The following is a 22,692-nucleotide window of genomic DNA, read 5'->3' as shown; positions in this document are numbered from 1 at the left end:
GGTTTGGATAGGCTAGACAGGGAAAGGCTGTTCCCACTAATGGATGGTACAAGGACTAGGGGACACAGATTTAAGGTTTTGGACAAGAGGTACAGGGGGGGATGAGAATAAAAACCTTTTTACGCAGCGAGTGGTGAGGACCGGGAACTCGCTGCCGACGGAAGTGGTGGAAGCGGAGACACTCAATGTTTTCAAGGGGAGACTGGATAGGCACTTGAGGGAAATAAACTTGCAGGGCTACGGGGATAGAGCGGGGGAATGGGACTGACTGGATTGCTCGACAGAGCCGGCACGGACTCGATGGGCCGAATGGCCTCCTTCTGTGCCGTTATGACTATTAGCATTGATAGAGGATTGGTTAACTGACAGAAAACAGAGAGTAGGGATAAACAGGACATTTTCAGCTTGGCAGGCTAGTGGGGTGCCACAAGGATCAGTGCTGGGGCCTCTGCTATTTACAATCTATATTAATGACTTAGATGAAGGGACCGAGTGTAATGTATTCAAGTTTGCTGCTGATACAAAGCTAGGTGGGAAAGTAAGCTATGGGGACACAGAGCCTGCAAAGGGATATGGGCAGTCTAAGTGTGCGGGCAGTAAGGTGACAGATGGAACATAATGTGGGGAAATGTGTGCGTATTCACTTTAGTAGGAAGAACAGAAAAACAGAACCTTTTTTAAATGGTGAAACATTATTAAATGTTGGTGTTCAGAGAGATTTAGGTGTTCTCGTACAGGAAACAAAGTTAGCATGCAGGTACAGCGAGCAATTGGGCAGGCGGATGGCATGTTGGCCTTTATTACAAGGGGTTGGAATACAACAGTGAGGAAGTCTTGCTACAATTGTACAGAGCTTTGGTGAAACAACACCGGAGTACCGGGCACAGTTTTGGTCTCATGTCGATAAAGGATGGGATAAAGACATGAGAGAGAAATGATCTTCGCTCCGAAAATAAAGTAAAAATATCAGTTTGGGTGTGAAATAAAGAGCAGATTGCCTTTCAAAAGCTAGGCTTCATTAACCTTAAAAAACCAGCAGTACATGTTGAGCACCCAGTCTCAACCAAACTGTAGAAAACTGTGGCCACCACAGGTCACATGGAATCAACTAACCAATAAGTTTACAGCATATATCTCAAGGCAGGAAAACAGGCAACCAATCACAATGCTTCTTATAAAACAAGAATAATCACCACAGGGTGGAGCCAAGAAACAGCAAGGGGCAGAAAACATTGGTTGGAGGCGTTTATAGGCCCCCAAACTGTAGTTGTAATGTAGGGCGGCGTATAAAATCAGGGAACTAGAGGTGCATGTAGCAAGGGTAATATATTAATCATGGGGGATTTTAAGCTATGTATAGATTGGGAAAACCAAATCTGCAGTAATAGTGTGGGGACATCATCTGAGTCAATGGGACTCTCTCTGACCTTTCTCCCCAGTCTATCTCCAGGACCAGTGTGTATCAGAGTCATAGAGTAATACAGCACGGATAGAGGCCCATCGTGTCCGCGCCGGCCATCAAGCCCTGTCTAAACTAATCCCATATTCCAGCATTTGGTCCGTAGCCTTGTATGCTATGGCATTTCAAGTGCTCATCCAAATGCTTCTTAAATGTTGTGAGGGTTCCTGCCTCCACAACCCTTTCAGGCAGTGAGTTCCAGACTCCAACCACCCTCTGGGTGAAAAAGTTCTCTCAAATCCCCTCTAAACCTCCCGCCCTTTACCTTGAATCTATGCCCCCTAGTTATTGACCCCTCTAATAAGGGAAAAAGCTCCTCAGCATCCATCCTATCTATGCCCCTCATAATTTTGTACACCTCAATCATGTCCCCCCTCAGCCTCCTCTGCTCCAAGGAAAACAAACCCAATCTGCCCAGTCTCTTCATAGCTGAAGCGCTCCAGCCCTGGTAACATCCTGGTGAATCTCCTCTGCACCCTCTCTAACGCGATCACATCCTTCCTGTAGTGTGGCGACCAGAACTGCACACAGTATTCCAGCTGTGGCCTAACCAGTGTTTTATACAGCTCCATCATAACCTCCTTGCTCTTATATTCAATGCCTCAGCTAATGAAGGCAAGTATCCCATATGCCTTTTTTACCACCTTATCCACCTGTTCCGCCGCCTTCAGGGATCTATGTACTTGCACACCCAGATCCCTCTGACCCTCCGTCTTGCCTAGGGTCTTTCCATTCATTGTGTATTCCCTTGCCTTGTTAGTCCCCCCAAAGTGCATCACCTCGCACTTTTCCGGGTTAAATTCCATTTGCCACTGTTCCGCCCATCTGACCAACCCATCTATATCGTCCTGCAGACTGAGGCTACCCTCCTCGCTATTTACCACCCTACCAATTTTTGTATCATCCGCGAACTTACTGATCATACCTTTTACATTCACATCCAAGTCATTAATGTAGACCACAAACAGCAAGGGACCCAGCACCGATCCCTGTGGTACCCCACTGGACACAGGCTTCCAGTCACAAAAACAACCTTCGACCATCACCCTCTGCCTTCGGCCACTGTGGTAAACCACTTTTATCGTTACACTATAGTTATCACTGTTGTATTGTTATCACCGTTGTATCACGATACGAGGTCGCCTCTTGTCGCGCTGTTATACCTGGGCTGACCACCTCCGACTCCGCCCATGGCTCCACCTACCTGCCCAGGTATAAAGGTAGTCGACTGGCTGGTATTCCTCCTTGTTGGACCCGATCACCCACGAGGGTGGGCTCTGTTATTTAGTCAATAAAAACCTTTAGTTACGTTCCTAACTCGTCGCTTTTTATTGGACGAATTGATAGGTATATCAATTTTATTGACTAAATTTTAAAGATGTCTACTACTGACCAGCCAGGAGCCCTCCCAGAAGCACAGCCACAGCAGCTTTCAGACACCGGGCTACACCAGCCGGCTTGGCTGCAAGCCCTCAAACCACCGTACCTGGATCTAAACCCACAGGCAGCAAACTCAGCCCTCAACTTCAAACACTGGCTGGACTGCTTCGAATCCTACCTGGAAGAATCCGGCGCCCCGCAGAGATCCAAACTAAGACTTCTGAACGCCCAAGCGAGCCCGAGAGTATACGCACTCATCCAGGATACGACTACATACGAGGCCGCTATCAACCTACTGAAACAGCAGTACCGCAGCCCGGTAAATTACACGTACACCAGGCACCTCCTAAGATCCCGCCCGCAACAGCCAGGAGAGTCTGTAGCTGAATTTTTACGGGCGCTAAGAGCACTCGGCAGGAACTGTGACTTTAAAGCGGTGACGGCTGTTGAAAATACGGAAGATAATATCCGCGATGCCTTTGTGAAAGGCCTACGGTCCGACTACTCACGGCAAAGACTGCTTGAAGCTAAAGACCTCGACCTGGACAAAGCTGAAGCCCTCGCTCTCTCCCTGGAGGTGGCCCATCAGGACCAGGAGGCGTTTTCCAGGTACTGCTCGCGACCCTGGGACTCGGGCCCGACCCCTACCGCAATACCCTTCGCAGCGCCGCCCCCGGGACCTACCTCAGCGTCGGCGTCCCGGACCCGACCGGGCCCGCCACCCCCGGTACCGGCTCCGACATCGGGCACCCGCGATCGGGCCGCCGGCTGCTTCTTTTGCGGCCAGGAGAAGCACCCGAGGTCGCGCTGCCCAGCCAGGAACTCTACCTGCTCAACCTGCAGGAAGAAAGGCCACTTCTCTAAGGCCTGCAGGAGCGGATCTTCAGAGGCCAGCAGTGCCTCATGCGAACTGTGGGGGCGGCCATCTTCTTTCACGGCAACTGAGGCCAGTATCCCCACACGTGAGTCATGGGGGCGGCCATCTTTGATCAAGGCAACCAACCCCAATAGTGCCTCATGTGAGTTATGGGGGCAGCCATCTTCTCCGCCATTTTGTCCTACCTCGTGGGAGACGCCATTTTACCCACCACGCCCGACTGCCACCGGGCCCCCGGACCCGACGACCGCCTCGCCCGCAGACGACAACGACTCGCTTACCTACACACTAGCCTCCGTCACTCTGGATCAAGCCCGCCCACACCACCTGTCCAAGTCGATGATGGACATCAAAGTAAACGGCCACGCCACGACCTGCCTGTTCGACAGCGGAAGCACGGAGAGCTTCATCCACCCAGACACGGTGAGCCACTACTCCCTCCCTGTCCTGCCAACGCGCAACCGAATCTCGATGGCATCGAGGTCCCACGCCACGGACGTTAGCGGCTACTGTGCTGTGACCTTGTCGGTTAAGGGTACAGAGTATAAAAACTTTAAACTCCTCGTCCTCCCCCAGCTCTGCGCTGCCGTCCTACTAGGGCTGGACTTCCAATCCCACCTCCAAAGTGTAACCCTAGCATACGGTGGACCCCTCCCCCCACTCACAGTCGACAACCAGCGAAGGTTAAACCGCCCACCGCGTAACACCTGCAGCCTATCCACCCTCAAGGTGCCGCCACCTTCCCTGTTCGCTAACCTCACCCCCGACTGCAAACCCGTCGCTACCAAGAGCAGGCGGTACAGCGCTGGGGACAGAGCTTTCATTAGCTCTGAGGTGCAGCGTCTCCTGAAGGAGGGCATCATCGAGGGGAGCAACAGCCCCTGGCGTGCCCAGGTCGTGGTCGTTAAGACCGGCGATAAAAATCACCTGGTCATCGACTACAGCCAGACCATAAACAGATACACCCAGCTGGACGCATACCCCCTTCCCCGCATATCTGACATGGTCAATCAGATTGCACAATACCGCGTATTCTCGACCATCGACCTTAAGTCGGCCTACCACCAACTCCCTATCCACCCCGAGGACCGCCAGTACACCGCCTTCGAGGCGAATGGGCGCCTATACCACTTCCTTAGGGTCCCCTTCGGTGTCACCAACGGGGTCTCGGTCTTCCAAAGGGAGATGGACCGGATGGTTGACCAGAACGGACTGCAGGCCACATTCCCCTACCTAGATAATGTCACCATCTGCGGCCGCGACCGGCAGGACCACGACGTGAATCTGGAGAAATTCCTCCGTACAGCCCAACGGCTGAACCTCACCTACAATAAGGAGAAATGTGTGTTTAACACCTCGCGCCTTGCCATCCTTGGCTGTGTAGTAGAGAACGGACTCATCGGCCCCGACCCCGAAAGAATGCGCCCCCTCATGGAGCTACCCCTCCCCCACTGCCCTAAGGCACTTAAGAGAACCCTGGGGCTCTTCGCCTACTATGCCCAATGGGTGCCCAATTATGCGGACAAAGCCAGACCCCTCATGAAGTCCACATCCTTCCCCCTTACGGAGGAAGCGTGCGCAGCCTTCTCCCTCATTAAGGGAGACATTGCCAAGGCCACTATGCACGCAGTGGATGAGTCCATCCCCTTCCAAGTCGAGAGCGATGCATCCGACTTCGCCCTAGCCGCCACCCTTAACCAGGAGGGGAGACCGGTGGCCTTCTTCTCAAGGACCCTACAGGGCCCTGAGATCCGACACTCGTCGGTCGAGAAGGAGGCCCAGGCGATTGTGGAGGCGGTACGACGCTGGAGGCACTACCTGGCAGGCAAACGATTTACCCTCCTTACCGACCAACGTTCGGTCGCTTTTATGTTTAATAACAAGCTGAGGGGCAAAATCAAGAATGACAAGATCTTGAGGTGGAGAATCGAGCTATCCACCTACGATTATGATATCTTGTACCGGCCAGGTAAGCTGAACGAACCCCCTGATGCTCTTTCACGAATTACATGCGCCAGCGCGCAAAGTGATAGACTTCAGACCCTCCACAACGACCTCTGCCACCCCGGGGTCACCAGACTTTACCACTTCATTAAGGCCCGCAACCTGCCCTACTCCATCGAGGTGGTCAGGACCATAACCAGGAACTGCCAGACCTGTGCCGAGTGCAAACCGCACTTCTTTAGGCCGGACAGAGCAAGCCTGATCAAGGCCACCCGCCCCTTCGAGCGCCTGAGCATCGACTTTAAGGGGCCCCTCCCGTCCTCTGACCGTAATGTGTACTTCCTCAACATTGTTGATGAGTACTCCCGTTTCCCCTTTGCCTTCCCCTGCCCAGACATGACCAGTACCACGGTCATTAAATGCCTGAACGACCTCTTCGCCTTGTTCGGGTTCCCAAACTATATACATAGTGACCGGGGCTCCTCTTTCATGAGCGAGGAACTCCGTCAGTTCCTACTAGCGAGAGGTATTGCAGCAAGTAGGACCACCAGCTACAACCCCCGAGGGAACGGCCAGGTGGAAAGAGAGAACGCGACGGTATGGAAGGCCGTCCTCTTAGCCTTAAAGTCTAAGGGCCTCCCAACCTCCCGCTGGCAGGAAGTCCTCCCGACAGCGCTGCACTCCATCCGGTCACTACTTTGCACTGCCGTTAACGCCACCCCCCATGAACGAATGTTTGTTTTCCCCAGGAAGTCGACTACGGGAACCACTCTACCAACCTGGCTGACCTCTCCGGGGCCCGTCTTGCTGCGAAAGCACGTGAGGGCCCATAAAACAGACCCCCTGGTCGAGAGGGTGAACCTCCTGCACGCCAACCCCCAGTACGCCTACGTGGCTTACCCAGACGGGCGGGAGGACACTGTCTCCTTACGAGACCTCGCACCCTCGGGCACTCCGGAGACACCACCTTTACCCCCCCCCACCACCCCCCAATTCCAGCCCAGGTAGACGGCATGCCGGAACCCCACGAGCCTTCGCCGACCACGCAGACACCAGCACTAACACCGGATAATGCAGCACCGCCGCTGCGACGATCGGAGAGGCTTACGAGGCCTCCGGACAGACTGACATACCAGAACTGGTAGTACACTTCACCCCGCCGGACTCAAATCTAAACAAGGGGTGAATGTGGTAAACCACTTTTATCGTTACACTATAGTTATCACTGTTGTATTGTTATCACCGTTATCACTGTTGTATCACGATACGAGGTCGCCTCTTGTCGCGCTGTTATACCTGGGCTGACCACCTCAGACTCCGCCCATGGCTCCACCTACCTGCCCAGGTATAAAGGTAGTCGACTGGCTGGTATTCCTCCTTGTTGGACCCGATCACCCACGAGGGTGGGCTCTGTTATTTAGTCAATAAAAACCTTTAGTTACGTTCCTAACTCGTCGCTTTTTATTGGACGAATTGATAGGTATATCAGCCACTAAGCCAGTTTTGTATCCAATGTGCCAAGGCACCCTGGATTCCATGGGCTCTTACCTTCTTGACCAGTCTCCTGTGCGGGACTTTATCGAAGGCCTTACTGAAATCCATGTATACCACATCCACTGCGTTACCCTCATCCACACACCGTCACCCCATCAAAAAATTCAATCAAATTAGTCAGACATGATCTTCCCTTGACAAAGCTATGCTGACTATCCCCGATTAATCCTTGCCTCTCCAAGTGGAGACAAATTTTGTCCCTCAGAATTTTTTCCAATAATTTTCCTACCACTGATGTTAGGCTCACTGGCCTGTAGTTCCCCGGTTTTTCCCTACTACCCTTCTTGAATAATGGTACTACATTAGCGGTTCTCCAGTCCTCTGGCACATCCCCTGTGGCCAGAGAGGTCCTGAATATGTGTGTTAGAGCCCCCGCAATCTCTTCCTTTGCCTCACAGCAGCCTGGGATACATTTCATCCGGGCCTGGGGATTTATCCATTTTAGGCCAGCTAAAACCGCCAATACCTCCTCTCTCTCGATGTTAATATGTTCGAGCATATCACAGTCCCCCCGCCCTATTTCAATGTCTACATCGTCCTTCTCCAAAGTGAAAACAGATGCAAAAAATTCATTTAGAACCCCTCCTACATCTTCCGGCTCCACACAGATTGCCACTTTTGTCCCTAATGGGCCCTATTTTTTCCCTAGTTATCCTCTTACCCTTAATATACTTATAAAACATCTTAGGATTTTCCTTTATTTTGCTCGCCAGTGTTATTTCATGCCCCTCCTTGATCTCCTAATTTCTTTTTTAAGTATCCCCCTGCACTTTTTGTACTCCTCTAGGGCTTCCTCCGTCTTTAGCCTTTTGTATCTACCAAAAGCCCTCCTTTTTTTCCTAACCATTCTCGTATATCCCCTGACATCCAAGGTTCCCTGTGGTTTTTGGAACCACCCTTGACCTTTACGGGAACATGTTGCCATTGTATGATCTCAATCTCCCTTCTGAAAGCCTCCCATTGCTCCGATGCGGATTTTCCTACAAGTAGCTGATCCCAGTCCATTTTGGCCAGATCCTGCCTTATCCTATTAGTCAATGGGACTCTCTCTGACCTTTCTCCCCAGTCCATCTCCAGGACCAGTGTGTATCTGAGTCAATGGGACTCTCTCTGTCCTTTCTCCCCAGTCCATCTCCAGGACCAGTGTGTATCTGAGTCAATGGGACTCTCTCTGACCATTCTCCCCGGTCCATCTCCAGGACCAGTGTGTATCTGAGTCAATGGGACTTCCTCTTACCTTTTTTCCCCGGTCGATCTCTGGAAGCTCTTTGAATCGGAAGGGTTCTCTCCGGTTGGTGCTCTCACAATCCTGTGTTGGTTCACCTGCTGTCGCTCCTCAGTCTACAATCCCTGTTTACTCTCAGCTGTGAACCTTTCTCAATCACTCAGTCTTTCACCAGGAGATCTAATTATGGCAGGACTGAAAATAACAACATGAATAGTGTGAAGTAATGTAATGTAGACTTTTCTTCTGCTTAATAAAAATAAAAGTTTGGGTCCGAGCGCTTCTGTCTGATTTTTGTCCCTTTTCTCAAATCCCCGCCAGGGCTTCCAGCAAATCACACTGTCTGATCTCACTGGGCCCATCCTCCCCGGGTTACACACTGTCTGATCTCACTGGGCCCATCCTCCCCGGGTTACACACTGTCTGATCTCACTGGGCCCATCCTCCCCGGGTTACACACTGTCTCATCTCACTGGGCCCATCCTCCCCGGGTTACACACTGTCTGATCTCACTGGGCCCATCCTCCCCGGGTTACACACTGTCTGATCTCACTGGGCCCATCCTCCCCGGGTTACACACTGTCTGATCTCACTGGGCCCATCCTCCCCGGGTTACACACTGTCTGATCTCACTGGGCCCATCCTCCCCGGGTTACACACTGTCTGATCTCACTGGGCCCATCCTCCCCGGGTTACACACTGTCTGATCTCACTGGGCCCATCCTCCCCGGGTTACACACTGTCTGATCTCACTGGGCCCATCCTCCCCGGGTTACACACTGTCTGATCTCACTGGGCCAATCTCCCCAGATTACACACTGTCTGATCTCACTGGGCCCATCCTGCCATGTTACACACTGTCTGATCTCACTGGTGTGGAGATGCCAGAGTTGGACAAATGTAAGAAATCACACAACACCAGGTTATCGTCCAACAGCTTTATTTGAAATCACAAGCTTTCGGAGCGCTGCTCCTTCGTCAGGTGAAGGTGAACCTTGCCCCCACCCCGCAACCCCGACCTAAACACACACCCCCCACCTCCCCCCCCGGCCCCCCCCCAAAAAAAACCGGCCCCTCCGACCCAAACACTTCCCTCCCCCCCCCAACCGGCCCCTCCGACCCAAACACTCCCCTCCACCCCCCCCCACCCAAAACACTCCCCCACTCCCCAGCCCCTCCGACCCAAACACTCGCCCCCTCCCCGGCCCCTCCGACCCAAACACTCCCCCCCTCCCCGGCCCCTCCGAACCAAACACTCCCTTCCACCCCCCTTCCGACCCAAACACTCCCCCCCCCACCCCCTCCGACCCAAACACTCCCCCGCGCCCCCCCCCCACCGACCCAAACACTCCCCCGCGCCCCCCCCCCAGGCCCCTTCAACCCAAACACTACCCCCCCACCCCCTCCGACCCAAACACTCCCCCCCCACCCCCTCCGACCCAAACACTCCCCCCCCACCCCCTCCGACCCAAACACTCCCCCCCCCCCCCAACCGACCCAAACACACCCCCGCGCCTCCCCCCCCCAAGCGACCCAAACACTCCCCCGCGCCCCCCCCCACCGACCCAAACACTCCTTCCCCCCACCCCCACCCCCTCCGACCCAAACACTCCCCTTCCCCCCGCCCCCACCCCCTCCGACCCAAACACTCCCCTTCCCCCCCCCCGCCCCCTCCGACCCAAACACTCCCCTTCCCCCCCCCGCCCCCTCCGACCCAAACACTCCCCCCGCCCCCCGGCCCCTCCAACCCAAACACTCCCCTTCTCCCCCCCCGCCCCAAACACTCCCCCCGCCCCCCGGCCCCTCCGACCCAAACACTCCCCCCGCCCCCCCCGACCCAAACACTCCCGCCCCCCCCCCCGGCCCAAACACTCCCGCCCACCCCCCCGGCCCCTACACTCCCGCCCACCCCCCCGGCCCCTCCGACCCAAACACCCCCCCGCCCCCTCCGACCCAAACACCCCCCCCGCCCCCCGGCCCCTCCGACCCAAACACCCCCCCCGCCCCCCGGCCCCTCCGACCCAAACACTCCCCCCGCCCCCCTCTCCCCCCGGCCCAAACACTCCCCTTCTCCGCCCCCCCTCCGACCCAAACACTCCCCTTCCACCCCCCCCCCCACCCCGGCCCCTCCGACCCAAACACCCCCCCCCGCCCCCTCCGACCCAAACACTCCCCCCGCCCCCCCTCCCCCCCCGGCCCCTCCGACCCAAACACTCCCGCCCCCCCCCCGGCCCAAACACTCCCGCCCACCCCCCCGGCCCCTCCGACCCAAACACCCCCCCGCCCCCTCCGACCCAAACACCCCCCCCGCCCCCCGGCCCCTCCGACCCAAACACCCCCCCCCGCCCCTCCGACCCAAACACTCCCCCCGCCCCCCTCTCCCCCCGGCCCAAACACTCCCCTTCTCCGCCCCCCCTCCGACCCAAACACTCCCCTTCCACCCCCCCCCCACCCCGGTCCCTCCGACCCAAACACCCCCCCCCGCCCCCTCCGACCCAAACACTCCCCCCGCCCCCCTCCCCCCCCGGCCCCTCCGACCCAAACACTCCCGCCCCCCCCCCGGCCCAAACACTCCCGCCCACCCCCCCGGCCCCTCCGACCCAAACACCCCCCCGCCCCCCGGCCCCTCCGACCCAAACACCCCCCCCGCCCCCCGGCCCCTCCGACCCAAACACCCCCCCCGCCCCCCGGCCCCTCCGACCCAAACACCCCCCCCCGCCCCCCGGCCCCTCCGACCCAAACACCCCCCCCGCCCCCCGGCCCCTCCGACCCAAACACTCCCCCCGCCCCCCTCTCCCCCCGGCCCAAACACTCCCCTTCTCCGCCCCCCCCTCCGACCCAAACACTCCCCTTCCACCCCCCCCCCCACCCCGGCCCCTCCGACCCAAACACCCCCCCCGCCCCCTCCGACCCAAACACTCCCCCCGCCCCCCTCCCCCCCCGGCCCCTCCGACCCAAACACTCCCGCCCCCCCCCCCCGGCCCAAACACTCCCCTTCTCCCCCCCCCCCCTCCGACCCAAACACTCCCCTTCCCCCCCCCCCCGGCCCCTCCGACCCAAACACACCCCCCCCGCCCCCCCCCCCCCCCGGCCCCTCCGACCCAAACACTCCCACCCCCCCCCCCCGGCCCAAACACTCCCCTTCTCCCCCCCCCCCTCCGACCCAAACACTCCCCTTCCCCCCCCCCCGGCCCCTCCGACCCAAACACACCCCCCCCGCCCCCCCCCCCCCCCGACCCAAACACTCCCCCCGCCCCCCTCCCCCCCCGGCCCCTCCGACCCAAACACACCCCCCCCACCCCCTCCGACCCAAACACTCCCCTCCCCCCGACCCAAACACTCCCCTTCTCCCCCCCCTCCGACCCAAACACTCCCCTTCTCCCCCCCCCTCCGACCCAAACACTCCCCTTCTCCCCCCCCCCTCCGACCCAAACACTCCTTCCCCCCCCTCCGACCCAAACACTCCCCTCCCCCCCCGCCCCCCGGCCCCTCCGACCCAAACACTCCCCCCGCCCCCCGGCCCCTCCGACCCAAACACTCCCCCCGCCCCCCTTCCCCCCGACCCAAACACTCCCCCCGCCCCCCTTCCCCCCGACCCAAACACTCACCCCGCACCCCCCTCCCCCCCCCCCGGCCCCTCCGACCCAAACACTCCCCTTCCCCCCCCCCACCCCCGGCCCCTCCGACCCAAACACTCCCCTTCCCCCCCCCCCCCGGCCCCTCCGGCCCAAACACTCCCCTTCCCCCCCCCCCACCCCCGGCCCCTCCGACCCAAACACTCCCCTTCCCCCCCCCCCCGGCCCCTCCGGCCCAAACACTCCCCTTCCCCCCCCCCACCCCCGGCCCCTCCGACCCAAACACTCCCCTTCCCCCCCCCCCCCGGCCCCTCCGACCCAAACACTCCCCTTCCCCCCCCCCCGGCCCCTCCGGCCCAAACACTCCCCTTCCCCCCCCCCCGGCCCCTCCGGCCCAAACACTCCCCTTCCCCCCCCCCGACCCAAACACTCCCCTTCTCCCCCCCCGACCCAAACACTCCCCTTCCCCCCCCCCCCGGCCCCTCCGACCCAACCACCCCCCCCGCCCCAAACACTCCCCTTCTCCCCCCCGCCCCAAACACTCCCCTTCTCCCCCCCCTCCCCAAACACTCCCCTTCTCCCCCCCCTCCCCAAACACTCCCCTTCTCCCCCCCCTCCCCAAACACTCCCCTTCTCCCCCCCCTCCCCAAACACTCCCCTTCTCCCCCCCCTCCCCAAACACTCCCCTTCTCCCCCCCCTCCCCAAACACTCCCCTTCTCCCCCCCCTCCCCAAACACTCCCCTTCTCCCCCCCCTCCCCAAACACTCCCCTTCTCCCCCCCCTCCCCAAACACTCCCCTTCTCCCCCCCCCTCCCCAAACACTCCCCTTCTCCCCCCCCTCCCCAAACACTCCCCTTCTCCCCCCCCTCCCCAAACACTCCCCTTCTCCCCCCCCTCCCCAAACACTCCCCTTCTCCCCCCCTCCCCAAACACTCCCCTTCTCCCCCCCCTCCCCAAACACTCCCCTTCTCCCCCCCCCTCCCCAAACACTCCCCTTCTCCCCCCCCTCCCCAAACACTCCCCTTCTCCCCCCCCTCCCCAAACACTCCCCTTCTCCCCCCCCTCCCCAAACACACCCCTTCTCCCCCCCCTCCCCAAACACTCCCCTTCTCCCCCCCCCTCCCCAAACACTCCCCTTCCCCCCCCCCGGCCCCTCCGACCCAAACACCCCCCCGGCCCCTCCGACCCAAACACTCCCCCCGCCCCCGGCCCCTCCGACCCAAACACTTCCCCCGCCCCCCTTCCCCCCGACCCAAACACTCCCCCCGCCCCGGCCCGGGAGAGGCGGGCGCTGCTGTAAATGTCGGAGATTCCTTAATCCCCGCACCATGGCCGACCGGCCGCCCACTCTCGCTCCGGCTTCATCCTCAGCCCCGCCGCCATTTTACCTCCTTCCTCAAACGGGAGCCTCATCCGGGCACTGGCAACACCGAGCATGCGCACTGCGGCCTCACAGCGCCCAATTAAAGTCCCTCACTGAGTCCGGCTCTTCTATTGGCTGAGGCTGGTTGATTGACAGCCGCCTCCACCAATCACTGCCCGGAACGCCTCGGGGTACCGCCCACCGTGTGGAGAGGCCGAGGCCGGCTCCGGGCTCACGTGGCTCCAGATCTGACCCCACCCCACGAACCGCCGCGCGAGGTGACGTCATAGCCCCGCCCCCTGCGGCTGCTGAGGGGCGGGGCCACAGTGAACAATGGTGTTAAAGGGTCTAAAATCACCACAGACAATGCTGCAAAACTCAGCAGGCCAGGCAGGCCTCTCCATGGCCACAGTGAACAATGGTGTTAAAGGGTCTAAAATCACCACAGACAAAGCTGCAAAACTCAGCAGGCCAGGCAGACCTCTCCATGTCCACAGTGAACAATGGTGTTAAAGGGTCTAAAATCACCACAGACAATGCTGCAAAACTCAGCAGGCCAGGCAGGCCTCTCCATGGCCACAGTGAACAAAGGTGTTAAAGGGTCTAAAATCACCACAGGCAATGCTGCAAAACTCAGCAGGCCAGGCAGGCCTCTCCATGGCCACAGTGAACAATGGTGTTAAAGGTTCTAAAATCACAACAGACAATGCTGCAAAACTCAGCAGGCCAGGCAGTCCTCTCCATGGCCACAGTGAACAATGGTGTTAAAGGGTCTAAAATCACCACAGACAATGCTGCAAAACTCAGCAGGCCAGGCAGGCCTCTCCATGGCCACAGTGAACAATGGTGTTAAAGGGTCTAAAATCACCACAGACAATGCTGGGAAACTCAGCAGGCCAGGCAGGCCACTCCATGGCCACAGTGAACAATGGTGTTAAAGGGTCTAAAATCACCACAGACAACGCTGCAAAACTCAGCAGGCCAGGCAGGCCTCTCCATGGTCACAGTGAACAATGGTGTTAAAGGGTCTAAAATCACCACAGACAATGCTGCAAAACTCAGCAGGCCAGGCAGGCCTCTCCATGGCCACAGTGAACAATGGTGTTAAAGGGTCTAAAATCACCACAGACAATGCTGGGAAACTCAGCAGGCCAGGCAGGCCTCTCCATGATCACAGTGAACAATGGTGTTAAAGGGTCTAAAATCACCACAGACAATGCTGCAAAACTCAGCAGGCCAGGCAGGTCTCTCCATCGTCACAGTGAACAATGGTGTTAAAGGGTCTAAAATCACCACAGACAATGCTGCAAAACTCAGCAGGCCAGGCAGGCCTCTCCATGGCCACAGTGAACAATGATGTTAAAGGGTCTAAAATCACCACAGACAATGCTGCAAAACTCAGCAGGCCAGGCAGACCTCTCCATGGCCACAGTGAACAATGGTGTTAAAGGGTCTAAAATCACCACAGACAATGCTGCAAAACTCAGTAGGCCAGGCAGGCCTCTCCATGGCCACAGTGAACAATGGTGTTAAAGGGTCTAAAATCACCACAGACAATGCTGCAAAGCTCAGTAGGCCAGGCAGGCCTCTCCATGGCCACAGTGAACAATGGTGTTAAAGGGTCTAAAATCACCACAGACAAAGCTGCAAAACTCAGCAGGCCAGGCAGGCCTCTCCATGGCCACAGTGAACAATGGTGTTAAAGGGTCTAAAATCACTGTGATGAAATATATGCCTTCATCACCCCTGTGTTCATCATGCTGTGAAGAGGATGCCGAGAAACTACAGGATAATTTGGACAGGTTGGGTGACTGGGCAGAAGCATGGCAGATGCAATATAACGTGGATAAATGTGAGGTTATCCACTTTGGTGACAAAAACAGGAAGGCAGATTATTATCTGAATGGCACTAGATTGGGAGAAGGGGAAGTGCAACAAGACCTGGGTGTCCTTGTGCACCAGTCGCTGAAGGTAAGCATGCAGGTGCCGCAGGCGGTTAAGAAGGCAAATGGTATGTTGGCCTTTGTAGCAAGAGGGTTTGAGTACAGGATCAAGGATGTCTTGCTGCAGTTGTACAGGGCCTTGGTGAGACCGCACCTTGAGTATTGCGTGCAGTTTTGGTCGCCTTATCTGAGGAAGGATATTCTTGCCATGGAAGGAGTTCAGCGAAGATTCACCAGGCTGATACCTGGGATGGCAGGAATGACGTATGAAGAGAGATTGGGATGATTGGGCTTGTACTCGCTGGAGTTTAGAAGAATGAGAGGGGATCTCATTGAAACTTATAAAATTCTGGCAAGACTGGACAGACTAGATGCAGGGAGGATGTTCCCGATGGTTGGGGAGTCCAGAACCAGGGGACACAGTCTAAGGATAAGGGGTAAGCCATTTAGGACTGAGATGAGGAGGAATTTCTTCACCCAGAGAGTGGTGAAGCTATGGAATTCTCTACCACACAAGGCAGTTGAGGCCAATACATTAAATATATTCAAGAAGGAGTTGGATATATTTCTTAAGGCTAAAGGGATCAAGGGGTATGGGAAGAAAGCAGGGACCGGGTACTGAACTTGGATGATCAGCCCTGATTGCATTGAATGGCGGAGCAGGCTAGAGGGGCCGAATGGCCTACTCCTGCTCCTATCTTCTATGTTTCTAAGTTTCTATGTAATTTTACATTAAGTTTGAGAGTGATGTAGTCCAATCCGAAACTAAGGTCTTCAATCTAAACAGAGGAAACTACAAGGGTATGAGGGACAAGTTGGCCATGGTAGATTGGGAGACTACACTAAAAGGTATGAAGGTGGACATACAATGGCTAACATTCAAGGAAATAATGCATAATTTGCAACAAACATATATTCCACTAGGGCATAAAAACCAAAAGGAAAAGTGATCCAACCATGGCTAAAAGAAATTAAACTGAGTATTAAGTCAAAGGAGGAAGCTTATAAAGTTGCCAGAAAAAGCGGTCAGCCTGAGGATTGGGATCTGTTTAGAAATCAGCAAAGGGGGACCAAGAAATTGATAAAAGGGAAAATGGAATATGAGCACAAACTAGCAAAAATATAAAAACGGATTTAAAAGCTTCTATAGGTATGTGAAAAGGAAAAGACTGACGAAGGTAAATGTAGGTTCTTTACAGTCAGAGACGGGAGAATTTATAATGGGGAATGAGGAAATGGCAGAGAAATTAAATAAATACTTTGTTTCTGTCTTCACGGAGGAAGACACAAAAAACCTCCCAGAAATGTGGCATAGTGGTTAGCACTGTTGCCTCACAGCGCCAGAGACCCGGGTTCGAATCCGGCTTCGGGCGACTGTCTGTGTGGAGTTTGCACATTCTCCCCGTGTTTGCGTGGGTTTTCTCCGGGTGCTCCGGTTTCCTCCCACAGTCCAAAGATGTGCGGGTTAGGTTGATTGGCTATGATAAATTGACCCTTAGTGTTAGGGGATTAAATACGTGGGGTTACGGGGATAGGGTGGGATATGTGTTGGTGTAGGGGTTACGGGGATCGGGTGGGATATGTGTCGGTGCAGGCTCGATGGGCTGAAATGGCCTCTATCTGCACTGTGGGGTTTCTGTGATTCTGTGAAAACCAAGGGTGTGGCAAGAATGAGGAACTTAAAGAAATTATTATTTGTAATAAAACAGTACTAGCAAAATTAATGGGACTAAAAGTCGATAAATCCCAAGGACCGGATGACCTACATCCTAGGGTTTTGAAAGAGGTGGCCATTGGGATAGTGGATGCATTGGTTGTCATCTTCCAAAATTCTATAGCTTCTGGAACGGTTCCTGCAGATTGGAGGATAGCAAATGTAACCCCGCTATTTAAGAAAGGAGGGAGAGATGGAACTACAGACCTGTTAGCCTCACATCAGTAATTGGGAAAATGCTGGAATCTATTATAAAGGATGCAATAACTGGGCACTTAGAAACTAATAGTAAGATTGGGCAGAGTCAACCTGGATTTATGAAAGGGAAATCCTGTTTGACAAACCTATTGGAGTTCTTTGAGGATGTAACTAGTGGAATAGACAAAGGGGAACCAGTAGATGTGGTATATCTGGATTTTCTGAAGGCCTTCGATAAGGTCCCACACAAGAGGTTGGTGAACAAAATTAGGGCACATGGAATTGGGGGTAATATACTAGCATGGATTGAGAACTGGTTAACAGACAGAAAACAAAGAGTAGGGATAAACGGATCTTTTTCAGGATGGCAGGCTGTGACTAGTGGGGTACCACAAGGATCGGTACTTGGGCCCCAGCTATTCACAATCTATATCAATGATTTGGTTGAGGGGACTAAATGTAACATTTCCAAATTTGCTGATGATACAAAGCTAGGTGGCAGTTTCAGTTGTGAAGAGGATGTGAAGAGGTTTCAAGGGGATCTCGACAGGCTCAGTGAGTGGGCGAGAACATGGTAGATGGAATATAATGTGTGTAGTGTATGTGCCTGTAAGAGCCCCATGTGTACTGTAATGCCGGTAATGGCCACTCGGGCTATATAAGCCTGTATATTGTGTTGTATCAGTTAGTTCCCCCTCCAGACTTTGTTTAGTAAACACCTATGAAACCAACTCCTGTCTTCAGTGTCTCGATCAACACACAGACACAACAGTGGCGACGAATTGGAAACGGACTTACCTGCAATTCGGCAGCACCTCAAGGACATCGATTCCTCTGGCGTCCAAAGTTGAAGGAAAAAAAAAGCTGTGGTTTCACCAGCTAGCCAAGCTGGTGGCAGGTACTGCAATAATCCTTCCTGGGCATCGGGCTGGGGCTCCAGCGGCTGGCTCTACAGCTAGGCCAAGCAGCGAAAGCGGAGGCAAGCAGTAACAGACGGGGAGGGAGCACTCGGGAGATGGCCGGCGCTGCAAGCAGGTCGCCGTTCAGACCTAGAGAGAGAGTCCGGCGGGAACGAGTCTCCAACTGTAAATAAATAAATAAAAAGAACGGAAACCGCGGGAAACAGCATTGTCATCGGCAGCAGCGGCGGGGAAGCGCCATATCTTTTCTGCAGAAAAGAAAGAAAAGCGCGGGAAGCGCCATTTTATTTCTAGGATGCCTAAGTCTGGCAATATTGATGCTTTTGATAACAAGATAGAGGATTGGACCACATATGTGGAAAGAGTGGAGGTATATTGCACCGCAAATGGAATAGAAGATGAAAAAAAAGCTTCAGTACTGCTAAATCTAATGGGCGCAAAGACATACGGGCTGTTACGAAATTTAATCACTCCAGCCAAACCAAAGGACAAGAATTTTAAAGAAATTGTTGATACCCGACAGGAGCACTTAAACCCAACACCACTGCTGATAGCGGAACGATTCAAATTCTTCAAGAGAAATCAACACAAGAATGAAAGTAACGCTGATTACCTCACCGAATTAAGAAAGCTATCAAAACACTGCCAATTTGGGGCAGGACTAGCAGATTATCTTCGAGACAAATTCGTCTGCGGTCTCTTAAGTGAAGGAACACAGAAAAGGCTGCTTTCTGAAAAAGATTTAACACTGGACAAAGCTTTCAGTATGGCTGTATCATACGAAGCAGCCGCAAGAGGAGCTGCAGAGATACAACAAAAGACACAGGACTTCGGCACCCATGAAATGACACAGGGTTTCGAGAGATGTTATCACTGCGGCAGATCCACCCATGACCAGAGGGACTGCTGGTTCAAGGACAAAGCATGCAGGCAATGCGGAAAGATTGGACACATTGCACGGGTATGCCGATCTGGACAAAAAAAATCCACAGTCAGGAAAAAAAAAATCAATAAAGAAAAGTACAGAAAGGTACAAATGATGACGGACAGTAGCTCCAAAGACCAGAAGAGTGGTAGCGACTCCGAAAACAAGAGACTAAGCTGTCTCAAATTACATAATGTAATTGCCAAAGATGATTACCAGACCATTTGGGTTACCCTCACGATAGCAGGGTCCCCAGTTAAAATGGAGCTAGATACAGGATCAGCTCTGACCGTCATAAATCGATGGGATTACGAGCGGCTATTTCCGCATATACCTTTAAAAGACACATCCATTATCTTGAAAACATATACGGGGCAGAAAGTATACCCCAAAGGAAAAATAAGGGTGCCTGTTGTATACAACGGCAAGGAAATACAAAAGTTGTATTTATACATTCTACAAGATGGTGGTCCACCACTGTTGGGACGTGAATGGATCAGGAAGATACGTTTGGACTGGCACTCCATTCAGGCACTGACGGTGACCAGTAACAAAAAAAATGATGACATCATACCTGAACGATTAAAAGACATCTTGGCCAACGTCAAAGAAGTGTTTCAAGAGAAACTAGGAACCTTGAAAGGCATCACCGCCTCAATAAAAGTGGAAGATGCAGCAATTCCCAAGTTTTTTAAGGCAAGACCGGTGCCATACGCAATTCGTCCAGCAGTCGAGGCAGAGCTGGAGAATTTGAAAAAGGCAGCCGTATTATCCAAAATAGATTGGAGTGAGTGGGCAACACCCATCGTCCCAGTCATGAAGAAAGCATTGAAGAATGATAAATCTGAAGAACAGAGAAAAATTCGCATCTGTGGAGACTTCAAGGTGACTGTAAACCCGGTCCTTCACACAGTACAGTATCCTCTTCCGAGGATAGAAGATATTTTCGCCTCACTATCCAGAGGGAAACATTTCACCAAAATTGACTTGGCACAGGCATATCTACAGATGGAGGTTGAAGAGGCCTCTAAAAAATATCTCACGATAAATACACACAAAGGTCTGTACCAGTACAATCGACTGGTTTTCGGAGTAGCATCCGCTCCAGCTATCTGGCAAAGAGCTATGGAGCAAGTCCTCCAAGGGATTCCAGGGACTCAATGCTACCTAGACGACATCCTTGTAACAGGAGAAAACGACAACGAGCACCTTGCCAATTTGGAGCAGGTGCTCACTAGGCTGAGAGAACGGGGCCTACGAGCAAATCGCCCCAAGTGCGAATTTTTCCAAAATCAAATATCATATTGTGGCCACATAATTAATAAGGAAGGGTTGCATAAGTCACCTGACAAAATTGAAGCGGTCATAAAAGCCCCAGCACCTGAAAATGTTTCACAATTAAGGTCGTTCCTGGGATTAATAAATTACTATCATAAATTTTTACCGAACTTATCATCTCTTCTAAACCCTCTTAATGAACTGCTACAAACAGGAGTAATTTGGAAATGGAGCGAAGACTGTAAACGTGCCTTCCATAAATGCAAAGACTTAATCACGTCCAAAGAAGTTTTGGCTCATTACAACCCATCACTGCCAATCAGACTGGCGTGCGATGCATCCCCTTACGGCGTAGGAGCAGTATTATCGCATAAATTCCCTGATGGCTCGGAACGGCCAATAGCTTTTGCGTCACACTCATTGAACTCAGCTGAGCGTAACTATGCCCAAATCGACAGGGAAGCACTCAGCCTGGTATGGGGAGTGAAGAAATTCAACCATTACCTACATGGACAAAAATTTACCTTGTTGACTGACCATCAACCCCTCATCTCCATATTCAACCCTAAAAAGGGTGTTCCCATTATGACAGCGCAAAGGCTACAGAGGTGGTCCCTTTTTCTAGGGGCACACCAATACAACATAGAATACAAAGGATCAAAACAGCATGGGAATGCTGACGGGTTATCGCGCCTACCGTTGCCAACGGTAGAAGAAGCACCTACCATAGACCCAGTGGAGATTTTCCACTCTACCATAGTCGAATGTCTACCAGTAACAAATTCTGCCATTGAAAGGGAAACTTGAAATGACCCGACTCTCTCACGAGTCTACAATTTAACAGTGAAGGGATGGCCAGCACATGGTGAACCACTGTTACCAGCATTCTCGCAAAGAAGAGAACAGCTGTCAGTGTGCCGAGGAACCTTGATGTGTGGATCCAGAGTGGTGATTCCACCCAAACTCCAGGATAAAGTTCTAAAGGAGCTTCACGAGGGGCATCTGGGTGGAGTGAAAATGAAGAACCTAGCCAGGGCGTTTGTATGGTGGCCAGGTATCGATGGAGACATCGAAGAAATGACCAAGAAGTGCCTAGGATGCCAGAAGGTCCAAAACGCTCCACCCCAAGCCCCTCTACATCCATGGGAGTGGCCCTCATCTCCCTGGAAAAGGGTACACATCGACTTTGCTGGTCCATTTATGGACTCAATGTTCTTAATCGCGGTTGATGCACACTCCAAGTGGCCGGAGGTAATAAAGATGTCCTCCACCACCACGGAAAAAACCATCACAGTATTAAGGACCATATTTGCCAGGAATGGGCTGCCGGAACAGATCTGTTCTGATAATGGACCGCAATTTGTGTCCGAAGAATTCAGGAAGTTCTTAAAAAACAATGGGGTTAAGCACTACACGTCCGCCCCATACCATCCCGCCACCAATGGATTGGCTGAAAGGTTTGTCCAGACCTTCAAGAAGGCCATAAAGGCCATGGGTAATGAAGACATAAAACTTCAGCACAAGGTGGATAACTTCTTGTTCGCATACAGGAATGCAACACATATGGTTACAAACCAAACTCCCGCCATGATGTTCTTCAATAGAAGCCTAAGATGCCGGCTGGATTTGATCAAGCCCAACATCAGAAGGGACGTGGAGAACCGGCAATTTCAAGGCATGAATGAAAGGCCAACTAGAACCTTCCAGATAGGTCAACAAGTTTTGGCCCGGGACTACCTTACCGAGAAATGGCAGCCTGGAGCTATCTGCACACGACTAGGACCGCTGATGTATACCGTGGACATCGGAGAAAGCATAATAAGGCGCCATGCTGACCAGATCATAGAGTCATCCGAAAAGGGACAACCTACACCACAACTCTATACGCCTAACGATGAAGTAGAGATACCCATATCTACCTCCGATCCGGTGATACTGGAACCCGATGAACCCGACACTGGCATTCAAGCCGAATCAGCCTTGCCAAAAGAACCTACTACACCACCAGAAACTACTACACCACCGAGGCGTTATCCGGACCGAGTCAGGAAGCCTCCAGAGAGACTGACTTATAATTAATTAACTGCAGCAATGTGTAGATTATTTTTCTTGTAACATGTAATTAATAATTACTTAAAATATTATGTACTGGTTGGCTAAAAGGGGAGGAATTGTAGTGTATGTGCCTTTAAGAGCCCCATGTGTACTGTAATGCCGGTAATGGCCACTCGGGCTATATAAGCCTGTATATTGTGTTGTATCAGTTAGTTCCCCCTCCAGACTTTGTTTAGTAAACACCTATGAAACCAACTCCTGTCTTCAGTGTCTCTATCAAC

The 22,692-nt window shown here is 53.7% G+C and overlaps 1 protein-coding gene across 2 annotated transcripts in view; it reads right to left on the bottom strand.

Annotated features, from left to right (window-relative positions):
* Nucleotides 1-22,692, bottom strand: part of LOC147096552 (uncharacterized) — an 84,546-nt gene that overhangs the window by 39,678 nt on the left and 22,176 nt on the right. For both annotated transcript variants that reach the window (XM_085975345.1, XM_085975344.1), the window contains one exon: nucleotides 8,452-8,634. The gene's annotated coding sequence lies outside the window, so the exon portion shown is untranslated. The remainder of the gene's footprint in view (nucleotides 1-8,451; nucleotides 8,635-22,692) is intronic.

The sequence above is a fragment of the Somniosus microcephalus genome, unplaced genomic scaffold (genome assembly GCF_052327205.1).
Source record: "Somniosus microcephalus isolate GS21.2 unplaced genomic scaffold, FLI_Smic_1.0 unresolved_chr1, whole genome shotgun sequence".
Lineage (NCBI taxonomy): Eukaryota > Metazoa > Chordata > Chondrichthyes > Squaliformes > Somniosidae > Somniosus > Somniosus microcephalus.
The sequence above is the reverse complement of the archived record's forward strand: the minus strand, read 5'-3'. Positions and strand labels throughout refer to the sequence as shown.